Raw genomic sequence first — 26,225 nt, 5'->3', positions numbered from 1 at the left:
AAGCCACCAGGGATGATGTTCACAATGATCTCAATGAGTTTCAATCTAATCTAAATTCTCTAAAAGTTAGGATAACTGAGACAGAAGATAGAATTAGTGACCTGGAAGACAAACAGATAGAGAGAAAGGATCAGGAGGAAGCCTGGAACAAACAGCTTAGAAACCATGAAAACAGAATCATGTAAATAAATGATGCCATGAAACGTTCCAATGTAAGAATTATTGGAATCCCTGAAGGGGAGGAGAAAGAAAGAAGTCTAGAAGATATAGTGAAACAAGTTCTTCATGAAAATTTTCCCAATCTCACTAATGGACCCAGCATTCATGAACTAGAGGCCGAAAGGTCTCCACCCAAGATCCTACATTCCAAAAAAACACCAAGGCACCTGATAGTCAAATTGAGGAATCATAATTGTAGGTTTAATCTCTTGAAAGCCGCCAGGGCAAAGAGGTTCCTTACTTACAGAGGAAAGCCCATCAGAATAATATCAGACCTGTCCACAGACACCTGGCAAGCCAGAAAGGGCAGGCAAGACATATTCAGGGCATTAAATGAGAAGAACTTGCAGCCAAGAATACTTTATCCAGCAAGACTGACATTCAAAATGGATGGAGAGATAAAGAGTTTCCAAGACAGGCAAGGCTTAAAAAACTATACAACCACCAAACTGACACGGCAGGAAATATTAAGGGGGGGTTCTATAAAAGAGGAAAATCCTAAGAATAGAATTGAACAGAAATATAGAGAAAATCTACAGAAAGAAAGACTTCAAAGGTAACATGATGTCAATAAAAACGTATCTATCAATAATCACTCTCAATGTGAATGGCCTAAATGCTCCCATAAAATGGTACAAGGTTGCAGATTGGTTAAAATGACAGGACCCATCCATATGTTGTCTACAAGAGACCCATTCTGAACCTCAGGATACACCCAAACTGAAAGGGAAGGGATGGAGAAGCAGCTTTCATGCCAGTGGGCCTCAAAAGAAGGCCAGGGAATCAATTCTCATATCAGATAAATTAGATTTAAAACTAAAGACTGTAGTCAGAGATACAGAAGGACATTACATCATTCTTGAAGGGACTATCCACCAAGATGATCTAACAATTGTAAATATCTATGCCCCCAATATGGGAGCAGCCAATTACATAAGAAAAATGTTAATCAATATAGAGTCATATGAATACATATGAATACATTAATAGTAGGAGATCTTAACATGCCTCTCTCAGTATTAGACAGATCATCGAAGCAGAAAATCAATAAAGAAACAAGAGCATTGAATGACACATTGGACCACATGGACCTCATAGATGTAAACAGAGTATTCCACCCTAAAACAACAGAATACTCATTCTTTTCAAGTGTACATGGAACCTTCTCAAGAATAGACCATATATTGGGTCACAAATCAGGGCTCAAACGATACCAAAAGACTGAAATTATTTCCTGCATATTCCCACATCACAATGCTTTGAAACTGGAGCTCAATCACAAGGAAAACTTTGGAAGGATCTCAAACACCTGGAAGCTAAAGACCACGTTGGTTAAGAATGCTTGGATTACCCAGGAGATCAAAGAAGAACTTAAACAATTTATGGAAACCAATGAGAATGAAGACACTTCAGTCCAAAACCTATGGGATACAGCAAAGTTGGTCCTAAGGGGGAAATACATAGCCATCCAAGCCTCCCTCAAAAAATTTGAAAATCCAGAATACTACAGCTGTCTCTACACCTGGAAAATCAACAACAAATCAAACCAACTCGATACACAAGAAGGGAAATAATAAAGATTAGAGCAGAGATCAATGAGGTAGAAACTAGAGATACAGTAGAATGAATCAATGAAACTAGAAGCTGTTTTTTTAAAAGAATAAGACTGATAAACCATTGCCCACACTAATCCAAAAGAAAAAAGAGAAAGCTCAAATTAATAAAATTATGAATGAAAAGAGAGAGATAACAACTAACACCATGGAAGTAGAAATAATCATCAGGAGTTATTATTAACAGTTATATGCCAATAAGTTAAGCAACCTAGATGAAATGGATGCATTTTTGGAAAACTATAAACTCCCAAAATTGAACAAGGAAGAAATTTACAACCAGAATAGACCAATGTCTAGTAACAAGATTGAAGCAGTGATCAAAAACCTCCCCAAAAACAAGAGCCCAGGACCTGACGGACTCCCTGGGGAATTCTACCAAACTTTCAAAGAAGAAATAACACCTGTTCTCCTGAAGCTGTTTCAAAAACTGAAGCAGAAGCAAAACTTCCAGACCCTTTTTATGAAGCCAGCATTACCCTGACCCCCAAACCAGGCAAAGACCCTACCAAAAAGGAGAATTTCATACCAATATCACTGATGAATATGGATGCTACGATTCTCAACAAGATCATAAGCAAACAGAATCCAACAGCACATTAAAAAGATTATCCACCAAGACAAGGTGGGATTCATCCCTGGGTTACAATGATGGTTCAACATTCACAAATCAATTAATGTGATAGAACAAATCAATAAGAGAAAAGAGGAGAACCACATGGTCCTCTCAATTGATGCAGAAAAAGCATTTGAGAAAATCCAACATCCATCCCTGATTAGGGATAGAGAGAACATTCCTGAACTTCATCAAATCTATCTATGAAAGACCCACAGCAAATATCATCTTCAATGGGAAAAAGCTCACAGCCTTCCCGTTGAGACCAGGAACACGACAAGGATGCCCACTTTCACCACTCTTGTTCAACATAGTATTAGAAGTCCTAGCAATAACAATCAGACAGCAAAGAGAAATAAAAGGTATCCAAATTGGCAAAGAAGAAGTCAAACTCTCTCTCTTTGCAGATGACATTATTCTTAATATGGAAAACCCAAAAGACTCCACCCCCAAACTACTAGAACTCATATAGCAATTCAGTAACATTGTAGGATACAAAGTCAATGTACAGAAATCAGTGGCTTTCTTATACACTAACAATGAAAATAGAGAAAGGGGAATTAGAGAATCTATTCCATTTACTATAGCACCAAGAACCATAAGATACCTGGGAATAAACTAACCAAAGAAGTAAAGGATCCTTACTCGATGAACTACAGAACACTCATGAAAGAAATTGAAGAAGACACAAAAAGATGGAAGACCATTCCATGCTCTTGGATTTGAAGAATAAACATTGTTAAAACTTCCATACTGCCTAGAGCAATATATACTTTTTAAAAAAAATTATTTATTTTTAACAGTATTCATTGATTTTGCACCACACCCAGTGCTCCATGCAATCTGTGCCCTCCCTAATACCCACCACCTGGTTCCCCCAACCTCCCACCCCCTACCCCTTCAAAACCCTCAGGTTGTTTTTCAGAGTCCATAGTCTCTCATGGCTCACCTCCCCTTCCAACTTCCCTCAACTCCCATCTCCTCTCCATCTCTCTATGTCCTCCATGTTATTTGTTGTGTTCCACAAATAAGTGAAACCATATGGTACTTGACTCTCTGCTTGACTTATTTCACTCAGCATAATCTCTTCCAGTCCTGTCCATGTTGCTACAAAAGTAGGATATTCATCCTTTCCGATGGAGGCATAATACTCCATAGTGTATGTGGACCACATCTTCCTTATCCATTCATCTGTTGAAGGGCATCTTGGTTCTTTCCACAGCTTGGTGACCGTGGCCATTGCTGCTATAAACATTGGGGTACAGATGGCCCTTCTTTTCATTACATCTGTATCTTTGGGGTAAATACCCAGTAGTGAAATTTCAGGGTCTTAATGCCATTCTGATCAAAATTCCACTGGTATTTTTCAAAGAGCTGGAGCAAATAATCCTAAAATTTGTATGGAATCAGAAGAGACCCTGAATCACTAAGGAAATGTTGAAAAACAAAAACAAAACTGGCGGCATCATGTTACCTGATTTCAAGCTTTACTACAAAGCTGTGATCACCAAGACAGCATGGTACTGGCATAAAAACAGACACATAGACCAATGTAACAGAGTAGAGAGCCCAGATGTGGACCTTCAACTCTATGGTCAAATCATCTTCGACAAAGCAGGAAAAAATATACAGTGAAAAAAAGACAGTCTCTTCAATAAATGGTGCTGGGAAAATTGGACAGCTATATGTAGAAGAATGAAGCTTGACCATTCTCTGACACCATACAGAAAGATAAACTTGAAATGGATTAAAACATCTCAATTTGAGACAGGAATCCATCAGAATCCTAGAGGAGAACATAGGCAGTAACTTCGTCAATATCAGCCACAGCAACTTCTTTCAAGATATGTCTACAAAGGCAAAGGAAACAAAAGTGAAAATGATGTTTTGGGACTTCATCAAGATCAAAAGCTTCTGCACAGCAAAGGAAACAGTCAACAAAACAAAGAGGCAACCCACGGAATGGGAGAAATTTGCAAATGACAGTACAGACAAAAGACTGATATCCAGGATCTATAAAGAACTTCTCAAATGTAACACAAATAAAACAGATCATCATATCAAAAAATGGGAAGAAGATATGAACAGACACTTCTCCAATGAAGACATACAAATGGCTATCAGATACATGAAAAAATGTTCATCATCATTAGCCATCAGAAAGATTCAAATTAAAACCACATTGAGATACCACCTTACACCAGTTAGAATGGCCAAAATTAGCAAGACAGGAAACAACATGTGTTTGGAGAAGATGTGGAGAAAGGGGAACTCTCTTACACTGTTGGTGGGAATGCAAGTTGATGCAGCCTCTTTGGAGAACTCTGTGGAGATTCCTTGAGAAATTAAAAATAGAGCTTCCCTATGACCCTGCAATTGTACTCCTGGGTATTTACCCCAAAGATACAGATGTAATGAAAAGAAGGGCCATCTGTACCCCAATGTTTATGGCAGCAATGGTCATGGTCACCAAATTGTGGAAAGAACCAAGATGCCCTTCAACGGACGAATGAGTAATGGGAATAATACACTATGGAGTATTATCCCTCCATCGGAAAGGATAAATACCCAAATTTTGTAGCAACATGGATGGGACTGGAAGAGATTATGTTGAGTGAAATAAGTCAAGCAGAGAGTCAAGTATCATATGGTTTCACTTATTTGTGGAGCATAACAAGTAACGTGGAGGACATAGAGAGATAGAGAGGAGATGGGAATTGAGGGAAGTTGGAAGGGGAGGTGAACCATGAGAGACTATGGATTCTGAAAACCAATCTGAGGGTCTTGAAGGGGCGGGTGTAGGAGGTTGGGGGAGCCAGGTGGAGGGTATTAAGCAAGGCACATATTGCATGGAGCAGTGGGTGTGGTGCAAAAACAATGAGTTCTGATATGCTGAAAAGAAATTTAAAAATTAAAAAAATCTATGGAATAAAATGATCAAAGTAACATGGCCAAAACCAACCTCCCAGAAGAAATAGGAATTATCAGTAAAAATAGGAAAAAGATGTTCAACCTTAACAGCTGTTTCAGAATTGTAATTAAAACTGAAATAAGACACTTTGGACCTAATGAGAGAATTTTAACAAGTGAAAACTTCGACAGTATCAGATATTAGCATGAATGCATACTCCTTTGTTGTTGGGTGTAAGCCCTGCACAAGACAGTTTGACTTTAGCTTCTAAAGTTAAAGATATACATGCCCTAAGATCTAGCAGTTCTACTCTGAATGTGTACTCTAAGGACACCTTTGTATATGTGGACCAGCAGATTTTTATGAACATAATAATATGAACATAATAATTTTTTTTATGGTATAGCTTATGGAGTAAGAAGAAAACAAAAACACCAAACATAATTCCCTAGAGGACATAGTTATGTCACACACACACACACACACACACACACACACACGTACATATTAGTATGTATATTAGTGTGTGTGTGTATATATGTATTCAAAATATATATTCAAAAAATTGAAAATATATAAAGAACTTAAAAACTTAAAACCTAAATAACTAAAAAAACAAAAAAAATGAAAAAAGTTAAAAATATTCAAAATATATTAAGAACTTATAAAACTCAACCCCCACCAAAACAAACAAACAAAAATAATAATTCAATTAAAAAATGGGCAGAAAACATGAATGGACATTTTTCCAAAGAAGACCTACAGATGGTCAACAGACACATGGAAAGGTGTTTAACATCATTGATCATTAAGGGGATACAAATCAAAACTACAATGGGTATCACCTCACATTTGTCAGAATGGCTAAAATTAATTACACAAAAAACAAGAGGTGTTGTTGAGGATATGGAGAAAGAAGAACCCTCTTATGCCATTGGTGGGAATGCATATTTGTATCGTCACTGTGGAAAAGAATATGGATGTTCCTCAAAAAGTTAAAAATAGAACTACCTTTTGATCCAGCAATTGCACTACTAGGTATTTACCCAAAGGATACAAAAATATGAATTCAAAGTAATATAAGAACTAGATGTTTACAGTAGTATTATCATCAATTGGCAAATTACAGAAAGTGTTCAAATGTCCATCAATTGATGAATGGATAAAGAAGTGGTATAGACAGAATATACATGAATAGATATAAATATATACTTGGAATATATATGAATATATTTGTAATATATATGCATATATATTAGTATATATGGAATATTCACATACCACTTCTTTATCTATATATATGAAAGTGCCATATATAAATGGCAAAAGTTCATTCATTTTATGGCTGAATATGACTTGGATGGAGCCAGAGTGATTCTGATGTGTCAGTTGATAAGGCACATAATGATTTTTCTCACTTAATTCTTTAAACAACTATAAGATATATGAATGATACAGGGGTGCCTAGGTGGCTCAGTGGGTTAAGCCTCTGCCTTCAGCTCAGGTCATGATCTCAGGATCCTGGGATCAAGTCCCACATCACGCCCTCTGCTTGGTGGTGAGCCTGCTTTCACCCCTTCAACCTGCCTCTCTGCCTATTTGTGATCTCTCTCTCTGTCAAATTAAATATATATATATATATATATATATATATATATATATAATATATGTATATTATATATATATAAAACTTACAGTGAGTTTCAGAAATTGCAAATGTTTATCAAAAATTATGAGCCAAACATGTCAATTCATAATTCATATTGACAATAAAAATCATATGGATTAGGAAAGTATATGTTATCTTGACTCACATCTTCATATCCACGAAATATCTTTCCTATGATAGAGTGATTATGGAAGAGGACTTGGATGAGGAGGAAAAATGACATTAATTGATCACAGATGAACCATTTACATATGTTTTGGTGAGTCATAAACCTTTGATATTCAGTGAAAAAAAGAATAAAAATAACTGATTTTTGAAGAGCAGAGAAATAATTTATAGTTGTAGTCTAAACTGAATGAAAAAGTCATGGGTTATTCAAAATAAAAGAAAATATATAGGTGATAGTTCTAAAACTTTGTGAATATACCAGAATGGTTCCTAAAATGGATCTAAACTCAATGTTTTAAATTGTGTTATATGTTATATTTATTTGGGTATTGGAAATCAGGACTTTGGATAATAGATGTAAATCTAGTTCAGGAAATATATCTCAGTCTGAATTGCAGGCAACTTGAGGAGTGAGGGAGGTCCTAGGGTTGGAAGAGCGAGGGGGAGAGTGGGTGGATAGGAAATGCTTTACATTTCTTGGAGTAAGATAATGGGGAGAGAACAGGACCTCAAAACAAGATAGAAAATGGATGACCCCGCTACTTTAGAAAGAGACAGCCACACACTTAGAGCAGCCACAGTAGCACTGAAATTGGCAGTTTAACCCTGCTCTCTGAGTCCTAATGACTTGGGTCACAAAACAAAACAAAAGACAGAGCAAACAAAAGCAATCAACAGATAAAATATCCAGCAGTGGTAATTAGGAAGGAAGGGACTTGACGGTTTGCAAATCAGTTTAAGAGGTAAAAAGAAAGGAGAGAGAGAGAGAGGGAATGGAAGGAAGAAGGACAGAAGGACGGAAGGAAGGAAGGAAGGAAAACATTCACATGATCTCTATTGTGGCAGTGTAAGGGAATGTGTAATCTACCTCAAGGAAATAAGAATATGAGGGGCTGGGGGAGGCATCATGTGATCTTACTAACAAAGTTACAGTGCCAGATAAGAGGAAGGTGATGTTAATGATAATGATAATGATAATGAGTGATTCTGATGGGTCAGTTGATAAGGCACATAATGATTTTTCTCACTTAATTCTTTAAGCAACTATAAGATAGATATGTGTTACTCCTAAATTAAAGATAAAAAAATTGAGGTAAAAGTTATAGTATATGTTTGAGACCACACAGTCATACAAGCTGGAGATGGAATTTGAAACTGTATTCCATGACTATTAAGCACAATACAATAAAAACTACTATTAAATAAAGATCTGGTCTCTTACCTTTTCTGGGGAAGCTGGGGTCAGGCAAACGTGGGATATAATGTACACAATGGATATGGACTGTAGAGCAGCTAAAAATTGTTTATTTAATTAGACATGATTTTATTGTTTAAATACATCTAATAGAAGTTTCTGTAGTACATGTTGAATAAATATTATCAAAGTATATGGTTATCTTCATAATTTCATAAAGATAGATATTAACATTTTAATTAAGTTTTCATGTTATAAATTTTTATTTGATAAAAACCCTGTGTACTTTCTCAATGTCACACTCTGAATCCCAACAATTTCCTTATGTTCTAAGCCTAGTCTCTGAACTGCTAATGTAGGAACGCTTGCGTGCAGGGTACATTGGAAGAGAGTTTTGTTTTTGTTTTGTTTTGTTTTGTTTTTCTTTTTAGAGTCTTAAATTGCTCTGACCTTTAAATGAAGATCTGTCAGGGTCCCTGGGTGGCTCAGTGGGTTAAAGCCTTTGCCTTCAGCTCTAGTCATGATCCCAGAGTCCTGGGATGGAGCCCCACATCCTTCGGGCTCTCTGCTCAGCGGGGAGCCTGCTTCCTCCTTTCTCTCTGCCTACTTGTGATCTCTATCTGTCAAATACATAAATAAAATCTTTAAAAATATATATAAATGAAATCTTTAAAAAAATAAATGAAGACCTGTCTTGTTTTAAAGAATCAGTGAAATATGATCAGAAAGATTCTTAAAGTCTGTTAAGTGAAGCAATTAATTTTGCATCATTATACTACATGATGTATTATTAGCAGTCATTTTCCACAAACACCCTGTCAGTATGAAAGAGTTTCACTATGAGCCTCCATTCTTCGCATCCAATAGTATTTCTACTTCACTCAGCAGAATAGAGATGAACTTACTAGTAAATGTTCTTGAATGAAAAGTAGTCCCCCCACAAAAATGTCAGTGTTCCAAATTTCTGTAACACTGCTGATCACTATTTTTCAGTTGCTAGAATATTTATTACAATCTTTTTATCTTTAAGAAAATACAATGATGCAGATAATTATCATACAACTTGTTATTTCACTAGAGAATCCCTTAAGAGGTAATCTGTCTATAGAAGATCAATTATAAGTTGTTACATAAACTTTCTTAAAAAATTCTAACATGGAGGTATAAAGAAAATATTTAACTTTTTTTTTTGTCTTAACTTCCTTATCTCTAAGGCAATGGACTCTTCACTTATCTTTTCCAGAAGATTGAACTCTTGTTCAAAACTTTTTAAATCTGAGAAGGGATACTAATTAATTTTTGATACCTTCCTGAGAAGAGAAGAGTCAAGAAACAAACAAACAAAAAATCCATACCCAAATTATTCTTACATTAGGAGCTGCCACTCCTATTGCTAGTATGTTCCACAGTAGCTAATACTACTAAGTCAAAATGAATTGACCCTAGAAAGTTTTAAAAGCATGAACAATATGTCAGATGTTTCCCCAAAATACATGGGATTCCCAGTCTGGGATTCTTCCAGTTCTCTGTTTGAGGACAAGTACAAAAGAGAGGAATGGTGAAAGAATGATTTAGAGAGATAAGAAATTCAGGCAGAAAATAACAATATAGCTTTGGATCCTCTGGAAAATGTAGGGAGAAACAATTTTGATAAATGCATTAAGTGTCTCTAAAGATTTCTCATTCCTTTTTCAGAATTTTATGCTCCTGTGCTTAAAACAAAATCTATTGAAGGCACTATGAAAACTTCAATTACAATTTTGTGTCATCTTTTCTATTGAGGGGCAAACAACATAAATTATTTATTCATGATGATCTGCTTTTCACCTTCTATAATCTGAAGGGCGTGCTCATCAGTTGTTGAGAAAAGGAATTTTTACAATCTTGGGAGGAGAGCTTATTCTTCAATGTAGTATACACTTCAACACCTATCTGTAATCTTGAAACAAAATGGAAATTTTTTTGCAACAGACAAATCTTACATCTAACAGAAAGATATGAGCAGGTAAAGGACTTCAATTATTGGAGTTTCAAGATGAATGAGAACTGTGACTGCTCTTGAGTGCCCTGGAGGTGGATGATAATATTTCAATCACAAGGGTATCAATGAAAGAGAGAAGGAAAGATGGAAGCCATTAAAAGACTGCTTGAGGTAGCAGTATAGATCACCATGGAAATGAAAGATGAAAAAAATGTGACAGAGAACTCTAGGACAGTGAACTTGTCACAAAAAAACAAGTACAGAAGACATACTAACTTTCTAACAATTATAGAAGAAAATAGGAGTGGGGACAACAGAAATTTTATGAAAGGGACTAAGAGCTGTTATATATTTGCTAGATCTTACAGGAAAAAGAGATCAAGGAAATAGTATTAAAACTTTGGGGTTAAATCAATAATATTCATGAATCAAATTCTTCCTTAAACTCAAAGCTGTAGGGTTTTATAACTTCAAATTAATTTTAAAATATAGACTTCATAACAATTATTTTCAGGGATCAGATTTATAACTCAAAAAAAAAATGAAGACTATATACTTACATTTCTTCCCTTCCAAAATATCTCAATGAAGTTATGTTAATTACATACAAAGAGGAATAAACATATAACAGAAATGATAACTGAAGATGACTTGGGTTATTGTGGATCAGCAGCGGATATATTTCTTAAGAACAGGGTAGAAAAAAAAAAAAAAGGTAGAAAAGGAAAGGGGAAAGCCAGGATAGAAAACATTGCAACTAAAATATATCCTTAATAAGGCAGCCTCAAAAGTTGGACTTTTCTTACTGACAGATCCCTGAGAATGATTACAGCCTAAATCAGATAGCATAAATAGAAGGAGGAGGCTGTAGCTTAATAATGAATTTAAGTAATTTGGGTACTACATATGGAATAGTGTTCCATATTAGTATCTCATCCCTGTGCTCACAGAGAAATTTTACATAAGAACTCAGGCTCAAAAATGATACCTGGTCTCTAAGATACTGAATCATTTTTTTTAAGGAAATACAAAAATAAAAATAATTCTGGCTTGTAATTTTAAAATAAATTTCCAGTGCAGAGAACAGAAAAAAAAAAAAGTTGAAGAGGTGGGAATAATCAGAAAAATAACAGAGGGAATCAGTCCATTATACTGTATGTTCAAATAGGAAACATTCTTGAAGAAGAAGGAGAAGAAGAAGAAGAGGAGGGAGAATAAGAAGAAGAAGAAGAAGAAGAAGAAGGAGGAGGAGGAGGAGGAGGAGGAGGAGGAGGAGGAGGAGAGGAGGCGGAGGAGGAGGAGGAGGAGGATAAGGTGAAGGTGAAGGAGAAGGAAGAAAGTAAGTATACAGAAAATGGTGGCACAAGAGGGAGTCAAGAAGAGCAATTATACATAAAAATAAAATAAATAATAAAATAAAAATAATAATAAAACCTTTGAGAAGTGAATAGATTTATCTATAGAGTTATGTGCCTGTTGAGGATGAAGCAGAATAGAAAATTGTCCACACCTACAGTCTTGTGGAACTTCCTTATATCAAAAGTATAGATAGAATTTTTAAAGTTCCCAGAATCATAGATTCGTTTGCCTAGAAAGAAATAGTTGTGTTGGTATCAGATTTCATCAGTAGCACTGGATGCCAGAGAGAATGTAGAGCAGCCAGAGTGTAATCCACCTGTTGGGTCGTGGGTAATTAAAGACGTTATTTAACCTGCCTGTGCTTTAAGAGACTAGAATACATTTCACTTTGTGTTTTGAAAGGCAAAGTTTTAGTGACAAGGATTATGCCAACCCAAATCCAATTAATATTATTTTATATTGAAATTAAGAACCATAATGGTCATTTAAAAAAAAATGTAGGTCTCACATTGTTTGAAAAACACTGGAACAAAATTTAAATGTGATTTAAGAGAAAATGATTTCTTTTTTTTTTTAATTTTTTATTTTTTATAAACATATATTTTTATCCCAGGGGTACAAGTCTGTGAATCACCAGGTTTACACACTTCACAGCACTCACCAAAGCACATACCCTCCCCAATGTCCATAATCCCACCCCCTTCTCACAAACCCCTCCCCCCAGCAACCCTCAGTTTGTTTTGTGAGATTAAGAGTCACTTATGGTTTGTCTCCCTCCCAATCCCATCTTGTTTCATTGATTCTTCTCCTACCCACTTAAGCCCCCATGTTGCATCACCACTTCCTCATATCAGGGAGATCATATGATAGTTGTCTTTCTCTGCTTGACTTATTTCCCTAAGCATGATACGCTCTAGTTCCATCCATGTTGTCACAAATGTCAAGATTTCATTCCTTTTGATGGCTGCATAGTATTCCATTGTGTATATATACCACTTCTTCTTTATCCATTCATCTGTTGATGGACATCTAGGTTCTTTCCATAGTTTGGCTATTGTGGACATTGCTGCTATAAACATTCAGGTGCACATGCCCCTTTGGATCACTAAGTTTGCATCTTTAGGGTAAATACCCAATAGTGCAATTGCTGGGTCATAGGGCAGTTCTATTTTCAACATTTTGAGGAACCTCCATGCTGTTTTCCAGAGTGGCTGCACCAGCTTGCATTCCCAACAAACAGTGTAGGAGGGTTCCCCTTTGTCCGCATCCTCGCCAGCATCTGTCATTTCCTGACTTGTTGATTTGAGCCATTCTGACTGGTGTGAGGTGATATCTCATTGTGGTTTTGATTTGTATTTCCCTGATGCCGAGTGATATGGAGCACTTTTTCATGTGTCTGTTGGCCATCTGGATGTCTTCTTTGCAGAAATGCCTGTTCATATCTTCTGACCATTTCTTGATTGGTTTAATTTTTCTTTGGGTGTTGAGTTTGCAAAGTTCTTTATATATTCTGGACACTAGTCCTTTATCTGATATGTCGTTTGCAAATATCTTCACCCATTCTGACAGTTGTCTCTTGATTTTGTTAACTGTTTCCTTTGCTGTGCAAAAGCTTTTGATCTTAATGAAATCCCAATAGTTCATTTTTGCCCTTGATTCCCTTGCCTTTGGCGTTGTACCTAGGAAGATGTTGCTGCAGCTGAGGCCGAAGAGGTTGCTGCCTGTGTTCTCCTCAAGGATTTTGATGGATTCCTTTCGCACATTGAGGTCCTTCATCCATTTTCAGTCTATTTTCATGTGTGGTGTAAGGAAATGGTCCAATTTCATTTTTCTGCATGTGGCTGTCCAATTTTCCCAGCACCATTTATTGAAGAGGCTGTCGTTTTTCCATCGGACATTCTTTCCTGCTTTGTCAAAGATTAGTTGACCATAGAGTTGAGGGTCTATTTCTGGGCTCTCTATTCTGTTCCATTGATCTATGTGTCTGTTTTTGTGCCCGTACCATGCTGTCTTGATTATGACAGCTTTGTAATAGAGCTTGAAGTCCGGAATTGTGATGCCACGAATGTTGGCTTTCTTTTTCAATACCCCTTTGGCTATTCGAGGTCTTTTCTGGTTCCATATAAATTTTAGGATTATTTGTTCCAATTCTTTGAAAAAGATGGATGGTACTTTGATAGGAATTGCATTAAATGTGTAGATTGCTTTAGGTAGCATAGACATTTTCACCATATTTATTCTTCCAATCCAGGAGCATGGAACATTTTTCCATTTCTTTGTGTCTTCCTCCATTTCTTTCATGAGTACTTTATAGTTTTCTGAGTATAGATTCTGTGTCTCTTTGGTTCAGTTTATTCCTAGGTATCTTATGGTTTTGGATGCAATTGTCAATGGGATTGACTCCTTAATTTCTCTACCTTCTGTATTATTTTTGGTGTAGAGAAATGCAACTGATTTCTGTGCATTGATTTTATATCCTGACACTTTACTGAATTCCTGTATAAGTACTAGCAGTTTTGGAGTGGAGTCTTTTGGGTTTTCCACATATAGTATCATATCGTCTGCGAAGAGTGATAATTTGACTTCTTCTTTGCCAATTTGGATGCCTTTAATTTCCTTTTGTTGTCTGATTGCTGAGGCTAGGACTTCTAGTACTATGTTGAATAGCAGTGGTGATAATGGACATCCCTGCCGTGTTCCTGACCTTAGCGGAAAAGCTTTCAGGTTTTCTCCGTTGAGAATGATATTTGCGGTATGTTTTTCAAAGATGGTTTGATGATATTGAGGTATGAGCCCTCTATCCCTACACTTTGAAGAGTTTTGATCAGGAAGGGATGCTGTACTTTGTCAAATGCTTTTTCAGCATCTATTGAGAGTATCATATGGTTCTTGTTCTTTCTTTTATTGATGTGTTGTATCACATTGACTGATTTGTGGATGTTGAGCCATCCTTGCAGCCCTGGAATAAATCCCACTTGGTCGTGGTGAATAATCCTTTTAATGTACTGTTGAATCCTATTGGCTAGTATTTTGTTGAGTATTTTCACATCTGTGTTGGTCAAGGATATTGGTCTATAGCTTTCTTTTTTGATGGGATCCTTGTCTGGTTTTGGGATCAAGGTGATGCTGGCCTCATAAAATGAGTTTGGAAGTTTTCCTTCCATTTCTTTTTTTGGAACAGTTTCAGGAGAATAGGAATTAGTTCTTCTTTCAATGTTTGGTAGAATTCCCCCGGGAAGCCATCTTGCCCTGGGCTTTTGTTTGTTTTGGAGATTTTTAATGACTGTTTCAATCTCCTTACTGGTTATGGGTCTGTTCAGGCTTTCTACTTCTTCCTGGTTCAGTTGTGGTAGTTTATATGTTTCTAGGAATGCATCCATTTCTTCCAGATTGTCAAATTTGTTGGCGTAGAGTTGCTCATAGTATGTTCTTATAATAGTTTGTATTTCTTTGGTGTTAGTTGTGATCTCTCCTCTTTCATTGATGATTTTATTTATTTGGGTCCTTTCTCTTTTCTTTTTGATAAGTCTGGCCAGGGGTTTATCAATTTTATTAATTCTTTCAAAGAACCAGCTCCTAGTTTCGTTGATTTGCTCTATTGTATTTTTGGTTTCTATTTCATTGATTTCTGCTCTGATCTTTATGATTTCTCTTCTCCTGCTGGGCTTAGGGTTTCTTTCTTGTTCTTTCTCCAGCTCCTTTAGGTGTAGTGTTAGGTTGTGTACCTGAGACACTTCTTGTTTCTCGAGAAAGGCTTGTACTGCTATATATTTTCCTCTCAGTACTGCCTTTGTTGTGTCCCACAGATTTTGAACCGTTGTATTTTCATTGTCATTTGTTTCCATGATTTTTTTAATTCTTCTTTAATTTTCCGGTTGACCCATTCATTCTTTAGAAGGATGCTGTTTAGTCTCCATGTATTTGGGTTCTTTCAAACTTCCTTTTGTGGTTGAGTTCTAGCTTTAGAGCATTGTGGTCTGAAAATATGCAGGGAATGAACCCAATCTTTTGATACCGGTTGAGTCCTGATTTAGGACCGAGGATGTGATCTATTCTGGAGAATGTTCCATGTGCACTAGAGAAGAATGTGTATTCTGTTGCTTTGGGATGAAATGTTCTGAATATATCTGTGATGTCCATCTGGTCCAGTGTGTCGTTTAAGGCCTTTATTTCCTTGCTGATCTTTTGCTTGGATGATCTGTCCATTTCAATGAAGGGAGTGTTAAAGTCCCCTACTATTATTGTATTATTGTTGATGTGTTTCTTTGATTTTGTTATTAATTGGTTTATATAGTTGGCTGCTCCCACATTGGGGGCATAGATATTTAAAATTGTTAAATCTTCTTGTTGGACAGACCCTTTGAGTATGATATAGTGTCCTTCCTCATCTCTTATTATAGTCTTTGGCTTAAAATCTAATTGATCTGATATAAGGATTGCCACTCCTGCTTTCTTCTGATGTCCATTAGCATGGTAAATTCTTTTCCACCCCCTCACTTTAAATCTGGAGGTGTCTTCGGGCTTAAAATGAGTTTCTTGGAGGCAACATATAGATGGGTTTTGTTTTTTTATCCATTCTGATAGCCTGTGTCTTTTGACAGGGGCATTTAGCCCATTAACATTCAGGGTAACTATTGAGAGATATGAATTTAGTGCCATTGTATTGCCTGTAAGGTGACTATTATTGTATATGGTCTCTGTTCCTTTCTGATATACCACTTGTAGGCTCTCTCTCTGCTTAGAGGACCCCTTTCAATATTTCCTGTAGAGCTGGTTTGGTATTTGCAAATTCTTTCCGTTTTTGTTTGTCCTGGAAGCTTTTAATCTCTCCTTCTATTTTCAATGATAGCCTAGCTGGATATAGTATTCTTGGCTGCATGTTTTTCTCGTTTAGTGCTCTGAAAATATCATGCCAGCTCTTTCTGGCCTGCCAGGTCTCTGTGGATAAGTCAGCTGCCAATCTAATATTTTTACCATTGTATGTTACAGACTTCTTTTCCCGGGATGCTTTCAGGATTTTCTCTTTGTCACTGAGACTTGTAAATTTTACTATTAGGTGACGGGGTGTGGGCCTATTCTTATTGATTTTGAGGGGCATTCTCTGAACCTCCTGAATTTTGATGCTCGTTCCCTTTGCCATATTGGGGAAATTCTCCCCAATAATTCTCTCCAGTATACCTTCTGCTCACCTCTCTCTTCTTCTGGAATCCCAATTATTCTAATGTTGTTTCGTCTTATGGTGTCACTTATCTCTCGAATTCTCCCCTCGTGGTCCAGTAGCTGTTTGTCCCTCTTTTGCTCAGCTTCTTTTTTCTCTGTCATTTGGTCTTCTATATCACTAATTCTTTCTTTTGCCTCACTTATCCTAGCAGTGAGAGCCTCCATTTTTTATTGCACCTCATTAATATCTTTTTTGATTTCTACTTGGTTAGATTTTAGTTCTTTTATTTCTACAGAAAGGGCTTTTATATCTCTCGAGAGGGTTTCTCTAATATCTTCCATGCCTTTTTTGAGTCCGGCTAGAACCTTGAGAATTGTCATTCTGAACTCTAGATCTGACATATTACCAATGTCTGTATTGATTAGGTCCCTAGCCTTTGGTACTGCCTCTTGTTCTTTTTTTGTGTTGTCATTTTGTCCAGATAAGAGTATATGAAGGAACAAGTAAAATACTAAAAGGGTGGCAACAACCCCAGGAAAATATGCTTTATCCCAATTATAAGAGATCCCAAATTGTGAGGGGGGATAAAGGGGATAAAAAGAGGTCCATAAGGGAAGAAAGAAAAAAAAGAAAAAAGAAAAAAAAAGGAAAAGAAAAGAATTTAAAAAAAGAAAACAAATAAGAAAAATATAAAATAGAAAGAAATTATATATTGGATAAACTAGTTAAAAAACGTTAAAAATGAAAAAGGTAAAAATTAAAAAAACAAATTTACCAGAAGGCGAGGAAAAAAAACAAAAAATGAAAAAGAAAAAAATTAAATTAACTGCAAGACTAAAAAAAATCACAGGGAAAAAGCCATGAGGTCTGTGCTTGGCTTTCTCCTCCTCTGGAATTCTGCTTCTCTCCTTGGTATTGAAACCGCACTCCTTGGTAGGTGAACTTGGTCTCAGCTGGATTTCTTGTTGATCTTCTGGGGGAGGGGCCTGTTTTAGTGATTCTCAAGTGTCTTTGCCCCAGGCAGAATTGCACCGCCCTTATCAGGGGCCAGGGTGAGTAATCTGCTCGGGTTTGCTTTCAGGAGCTTTTGTTCCCTGAGTGCTTTCCATAGAGTTCCGGAGGACAGGAATACAAATGGTGGCCTCCTGGTCTCCAGCCTGGAGGAGCCGAGAGCCCAGGGCTCCACTCCTCAGTGCGCCCTCAGAGAACAGCGCCTAGTTACTCCCGTCTGCCTGACCTCCGGCCGCGCTTCGTGTTCACCAAGCCTGTGACCGGTTCAAGGTAACACCGAGCTGTGAGCTTACTGTAGGCTCTGTCTCTGTAGCCGGCTTTCCCGTTCCAATACTCGCAAGCTCTGCAACACTCAGACACCCCCGATCCTTCTGTGACCCTGCGGGACCTGAGGCCATGCTGACCCCGCGTGGGCTTCGCCCCGGTTTAGCCCCTGGAGCGATGTCCCTCAGCGGAACAGACTTTTAAAAGTCCTGATTTGTGCGCAGTTTCTCTGCTGCTTGCCAGGAGCCGGCCCCTCCCCCCGGGGTCTATCTTCCCATCGCTTTGGATTCACTTCTCTGCCGGTCCTACCTTTCAGAAAGTGGTTCTTTTTCTGTTTCCAGAATTGCTGTTCTTCTTCTCTTCGATCTGCTGATGGATTTTCAGGTGTTTGCATCTTTAGATAAGCTATCTAGCTGATCTCCGGCTATCTGAAGTAGTCTCAGCCTGCTACTTCTCCGCCATCTTGACTCCTCCCCCCCGAGTTGAAAATTATTTCTAATGTAACATTTCTATTATAAAGAAAAGATAAAAACATCAAATAAACTGTGTTAACTACCCACAAAATATGATGAAAGAGAAACAAATATTCTCCTCATTAAAGTGAGGTAATTTTTAAAAGATTTTACTTATTTATTTATTTGAGAGAGAAAGAGTGCACAGAGGAAGAGGGAGAAGCAGACACTTCACTGAGCAGGGAACCCAATGTGGGGCTCAATTACAAGACCCTGGGATCATGACCTTAGCTGAAAGTAGAAGTTCAACCAACTGAGACACCCAAATGCCCAAAATGAGGTAATTTTTAAAAAGCAGAATTAAGTTCTAATTATAGTTCTGTATCATAGTGGAGGCATAGTAAGGACTCCTTGGAAAGTACTGGGCAGGAGGCAATGTGGATAAGAGAGGGAAAAGAGCAAGATTATTAGTCTTATGTAAGTGTATAAATTTGAGCCAGTATATTTGAAAATTTCCTGGCTATAGTAAATCTGCATCACAAGTGTTATCTGGCTCATAGGTTGAAAAAATTACCCTTATGCCTTATTTGCTTCATTTTTAAAAGATTATTTATTTATTTGGGAGAGAGAGGGTAAGAGAGTATGAGCAGGGAGGAGGAGCAGAGGAAGGAGGAAAAGTAAACTCTTCACTGAGCAGGTAGCCCAAGGTAGGGCTCAATCCCAGCATCTTGAGGTTATGACCTTAGATGAAGGCAGACACATGATTGAGCTACCCAGGAACCCCCTACTTGGCTTCATTTTGATTAAATTTCTTCCATGAAGAAAATAACATTGGGCATAAAGTGAAATGAAAAGCTACTTTCTTGGTAAATTTGTCACTCTGGAAGTGGTCTAAACTATTAAAATTATTTCCCTTCTTCTGTAATATGCCAGGAAGATTATACATGACCAAAAGTTAGAGTTTAAAACTCAACAATTACATTATCATGGTGACCATCTTAAAAGCAATTTTTTGTTTTATGTTTGAGTCACTTAAAGTACCAACAGCAGATGACTCAATTGCATTCATACACCTAAAGTAACTGTTGGTGGGAACGCAGACTGGTGCAGCTAATATGGAAAACATTGTGGAGGTCACTAAAAAAATTAATAATAACCCAGAAATTGCACCACTAGGCATTTATCTAAAGGATACCAACATAGTATATTGAAGGGTCACATTCACCACAATGTTTATAGCAGCTATGTTCACAATAGTCAAACTATGGAAAGAGCCCAATTGTCCATTGACAGATGAATAGATAAAGGGAATATGATATATACATGCAATGGAATATTATTCAGCCATCAAAAAGAATGAAATCTTGACATTTGCAACAACATGGATGGAACTAGAGGTTATTATGGTAAGTGAAATAAATCGGTCAGAGAAAGACAAATGCCACATGCTTTCACTCATATGTGGAATGTAAGAAACAAAACAGATGAACATAGGGGAAGTGAAGGAAAAATAAAATAAGATAAAAACAGGGAGAGAGACATGACATAAGAAACTCAACAATAGGGAGCAAACTAAGGATTGTGGGAGGAGAACTAGGTGAGGGATAGGGTAATCGGATGCTGGGCATTAAGGAGGGCACTTGATGTAATGAGCACTGGGTGTTATATGCAACTGATGAATCACTAAATTCTACTCCTGAAGCTGATAATGCATTATATGTTAACTAAATTGAACTGAAATAATAAATAAATAAACCTAAAGTAAATATCCCATACTTTGACACTATAAATATAACAATTTAACAAGTACAATTTAAGTAGAAGGAGAGGTAGGGTAGAGTTTGGTAAAGGAACATTAAGTTTCTTAGCCTTTCAAGAATGAGAAAAGGTATGGCTTATATGAGATAGCTAGAGAAAAAGAAATTTAAATATACTTATAGAAATGAAAACAGCAAATTAAAAAATCTAATTAAAAAAACTTGAAAAATAATAGAGGAGAAAAATTTTGGATGTCATATGAGGGTTAAGTACCATATTTTTAAATGTACAACTAGAATATATTCTACTTAAAACTGATTAGCTAAAAAGTGGCAAATATGCATTAAAAAAAAAAAAAAAAACTGGTGCATGCAAAAGTGCAAAATACCTTCCAGATGATCCCAAACCAAAAAGTTTTAATGTGATCATTTTGTGGCAAGCCTAGACCTTATCACTGAGGCAAGACACAAACCTGCATTTAAATGTTTTACATTATTAAATTAAGATAAACTATTAAATAAAATACGCTACTACACTAATAATAGCTTCATAGCAAAAACAACAACAACAAAAGAATATGAAATTCATCAATTAACCAAGGCAATGAACTCATTTATTACTGTGTCTGTCTCATTATTATGTTAATAAGTTGGTGGTATTTTATGGGATAAAATGGAGACATACATAATTCACAAAGAATTACATATATTTTCTAAAATTTCATCCAATGATTTGAATAAAATCACTTCTTGCAGGATTTTAATATAACTACCGTTTTACTGTGGGTGAAGCCAAATTGAACAAATGTTTTGAATATATGTAGTTTTCACAAGTATTTTTTAAATAGTTATTTCAGTTTGAAGAAATTTTCATTCTGCTGAGGTGGAAACAACTGACATTAATTACATTTTAAAACAATATTTAGAAGCTGAGATAAAATTTCCACTCATTTTAGAACACTGGAACAGAATCTGTCCTTTTCTGTTCTTTATATCTACCCAGTAACAATTCACACATGTCCCTTTTTCTGGTCAATTGCCCATGACCAAATGATAGCTGCCTTGCCTGCGTGGACACACAGATTTCTCCACCTCCCACCTCAGCCAACTAGTGGTTGTACAAAAGGTCAGTCGCTTATCACAAGGTGATGCTAAATCTGTGTTGTTATCTGTACTGCTGAGATCACCTTCTTGCTACCTTTTGGTCTCCTGCCTCATCCAGTTTCTCTCACTCCCTTCCTTTGAAAAATAGCATTCAACATGTCACTTGAACAAAAATCTACACCTGAGACTGCTTCTAGGAGCTGTAACTTAAATTTGTAACTAATATGATAAATTATAATCACAGATAAATTTAAAATATTTTAGTTTTACATATAACTTACCATTTTGATATCCTATATCCTTTTTTTCTTTAAGATATTATTTGTTTATTTGGGAGAAACAGAGAGAGAGAGCCCAAGCGGGAGAGAGGGGCAGAGGGAGAGGAAGAAGTGTCCCTGCTGAGTTGGGCACCCCACACAGGTTTCAATCCCAGGACCCTGTGATCATGACCTGAGCCAAAGGCAGATGCTTAACCAACTCAGCAACCCAGGCACCCCTTCACTGTTTCTTTCTTTTCTTTTCTTTTCTTTTCTTTTCTTTTCTTTCTTCTTCTTTTTTAAAAAGAATTTATTTATTTATTTATTTATTATACAGAGAGAGAGAGTGAGAGAGATCAATAAGTAGGCAGGCAGAGAGAAAGGGAGAAGCAGGTCAGAGCAGAGATCCTGACATGGGGCTCAATCCCAGAACTCTGAGATCATGACCTAAACCAAGGCAGAGGCACAACCCACTCAGCAACCCAGGTACTGCCCCCCTTCACTGTTTCTTAAAGCAACATATAGATCTATAATGGAAGGAAAAAATTAATCATTTTTACATATCACACCTATTAGATCTTGTCCTAAGATGTACAACTGTTTAAGATTTCAGGTTCCTGTTCATAGCAACAGTTCATAATAGTGTCCTAAGTGGTGAGAACCTCTGCCACAACTAAATGGAACATGAAAGAAATTTAAAGAGAATTTCCAATGTAAGAAATGGAACCATGCTTATGGTTAGATTCCCTGAAGAAAATCCCACTTGAGATGATATTTTTTAAATGAATAGGTGGAAATTTTACAATTCTGATATAATGACTCGATAAGGAGGGAATTTGCCATGGAATCTCAGGATGCACATGGGATGCTTTTCTATAATAATTTAGAATAAAAAAAGACTAGATTTGATGGACATGCCTAAGTTTTAAAAATAAATCGTTATTTTTCTGAAGTTTTTGACTTACACTGTATTTTCAGAAGACTATGGTTAAAGGAAAAGTTAGAGACTGAGATTTTGGAGACCTAGTATCCTGTTCTAATTTTCTTATATACTTCTATGCTCTTAGGCAAATCAATGTCTCAAAGGCAACCAGGAAGAACATGCTGCCTACCACATCCAGGGCCATTTCCTATGCATGAGTGAGACGTGGGTGATTGTTTCATTTGAAATGTATCAGAGTTGCCAAAACTGCACCAAATTGGCTATATAATAAAAACAATCAATTGCATATGTGTTATTCAGAAATACAAAAAATGCCAATAATTTTTTATGACTTAGTAATCTATCCCTCTGGTTCACACATTTATCCCTGTCATCATGGCTTCAATCATATGAAGGTCAAAGACTTTAAGGCTACTGTCACACCTGTTTATGTCCACAGAACCACAGTTTATTCAAAGATCTGTCATCTCTCAAGAGATACACTATCATAAAACATCTCATGAATTTATTATATCAAATTACATTTCACTTATTTTCAGTTCTTTCCAAAATAGGTTAGAAACAATTGTTTTTTCCTTCATATAGTTTCTTGAATTTATCTAAATTTACTCTCATTGGTTATGGTGTCCTTCAAAATTCTTAATAAAAGCACAGAAAACCCTTTTACAAAGAGGTTTGAGTATATAGTAAGTCAAATATTGAAATATTACAATTCTTAGAAGATGTTTAAAATAATCAGGTATGCCCCAGAAATGAGATTTGAATGAATGAATCTTAGTATAGAGTTGATTCAAGAAAAAGCAGACATATAATTCACAGGTCTTTCATTGGCCTAGAATTCAGTACATTTTAAGTAAGAGATTCTCTGCTATAAGTGTGTTTCAATGAGGTTAGTTCATGAATGGGGAAAAAACTGGCTTGGATTACAAATATAAAAAAAAAAAATTTGCCCACTTGAAGCTATTCAAATGCATAGGGAGCTAGTCACATTTTCATTATTTTAATGACCATAACACAGTGATGTTTATTACTCCTAAAGCTCAATATGCCCATTGTTATTTGAACTTGTCCTCACACTGAGATCATTGACTTAAAGGTGTATTATTTCTGTCATACTACTTTCACATGTCAGTACAACATCTTATTTTCTGCAAAAGGAAGAATTCTTTCTAATGTTCAACTTCTATGAAAGAATATCTTAAATACTAAGAAGATACTTTCATTATTGCATCTAAAACAATATTGCTTATCATGAATTTAAATGTCCAGGGATATATGTTGAGTAAGTAATTCTTAACTTTTCTGACTTCTAGAATTTTATCCATGTGCCCTATGACTGTATTGGTGATTTTTTTAAATTAACATATAATATATTATTTTTTTCAGGGGCACAGGTCTGTGCATCATCAGTCCTACACAATTCACAGCATTCATCATAGCATGTACCTTTCTCAATGTCCATCATCCAGCCAGCTTATCCCTCCCACACCAGCAGCCCTCCATTTGTTTCCTGAGATAAAGAGTTTCTTATGGTTTGTCTCCCCGTTCAGTCCGATCTTGTTTCATTTTTCCCTCCCTTCCCCCCATAAACCCCCACACCAGGAGGACAAGAAAGGAGAAAGAAAAAAAATACACACACACACACACACACACACAGAGAGAGAGAGAATGAGAGAGAGAGAGAGAGATTCTGGTGTATTTGATCTGTATGAAGAAACTACCTCCCCAAATTTTAAAGGAAAAAAAATATATATATATATATTTATATATATGTGTGTGTGTGTAAGGGTAACTATAAAGAAGGGATTGAATATGACTATAACAATGAAAATTTTTTAAAAAATTTAAAAGGTATTGATAAGTAGTTTAAAATAAGAAAGAGGAAATAGTAAAAAAATAGAATAAGAAAAATTAAACTAAAAAAAATAATATTGAAAGACTAAAGAATCATAGGAAAAAGGCCATGAATTCTATGTGCCACATTCCCCTAGCTTTGAAGTTCCATTGTTCTCATCGATTAGTGAACTTGGTCTTGGGTGGATGTTCTTGCTGATCTTTTGGGGGACGTGCCTGTTGCAGTGATTATCAAATGTCTTTGCTCAAGGCAGAATTTCACCACTCTTGCCAGGGGCCAGGCTAAGTAATCTGCTTTGTTTTGTTCTTGGTATCTTTTATTTCCTGAATGCATTCCATACAGCTTTGGGAGGAGAATGAAGATGGCCTCCCAATCTCTGACCTGGAGGAGCCAAGAAGGAGGAGCAGCCACTCTTCAGTGAACTCCCAGAGAAAAGCAGTCAATAACTCCTCTTTCCCTGGTCTCCAGCCATGCCCTGTGCTCACATGGCCCATGACTAAGCATTTTTATCTCTGGCACATGGCATGTTTGAAGCCTCCAAACCCAACAGGTTCCTGTAGCATATTCGTCCTGTGGAGGAAGGGGGGAGTCTCCTTAGATATGCCACTTTTGGGGTCCCTGCTTGAAAAGCAGTGATCTGACTGTGCTCAGAATCATGGTTTATGAGCTGAGAGCCCATTCCTTGGCTCTGTGTTTGCAGCCAGCTTCCCCACTCCAATACCTGGGAGCTCTGCCACACTCAGGCACCCCTGCTCTTTCTATGACCATGAGGGATCTAAGACCACATTGTTTCTGTTAGGGCTTCACTCTCTGCTTAGTCTCTGGAGCAACATTCTTCAGTGGAACAGACTTCCAAAAGTTCCGGTTTTGTGCTCTGCTGTTCTACTGCTTGCTGGGAGCTAGCCCTTGCTGCCATGGACTATCTTCCTGTATATCACCTTGGATTCACTTCTCCACACATCTTACCTTCCAGAAAGTGGTCTTTTTTCTGTTTCTAGAATTGCTGATATTCTTTTCTTTGATCTCCTGTTGAGTTTATAGGTAGCTTGATAGCTACCTATAAATTCTGGTACCCAGTGAAATTTAGGTCTCCTATTCTCTCCCATCTTGCTCCTCCCCCTGTATTGGTGATTTTGAAACAACTGTTAACTCTATGGTCCACATTGCTGTATAAACTATTTCATGTTTTTCTAAAAGACCATCATGCCAACTGTGTATACCATGTTGATTTCAGCCATTCAGTTAAAAGACCTCCTTTCACTTTGATACAAGGTGAAAGACCACCAAAATTAATATTGATTATGACATATAAATATACTTTAAAAAATTAAGTAGGCTCTATGCCCAGTGTGTAACCCAACCCAGAGCTTGCACTCATGACCCAGAGATCAAGAACTAAACTGAGATCAAGAGTTGGACACTTAGCCATCTAAGCCACGCAAGTGTCCCCAACATATACTTTAAATCAGATCATCCTCAAGCATACACTATAACACTATACACTATAACAGAATGGAAATCCATCCAGCTGCTTTAGCATGATATAGTAAACATTGGATTTTGTGGAGAAACTATTCTGGAGTTTTGGGTTGGTTAAGTCCTTTGTTTATTATCCACTTGAGCCTTAACCAGAAAAACTGAGGTATTACTTTTCATATTTTGTATGGGAAGAAAGAGGGTTTCAGAGAAG

This window comes from Mustela putorius, unplaced genomic scaffold (assembly GCF_011764305.1).
Source record: "Mustela putorius furo isolate JIRA1106 unplaced genomic scaffold, ASM1176430v1.1 tig00003944_pilon_pilon_pilon, whole genome shotgun sequence".
In the NCBI taxonomy this organism is placed as follows: Eukaryota; Metazoa; Chordata; class Mammalia; order Carnivora; family Mustelidae; genus Mustela; species Mustela putorius.
Note: the sequence above shows the minus strand (reverse complement) of the source record.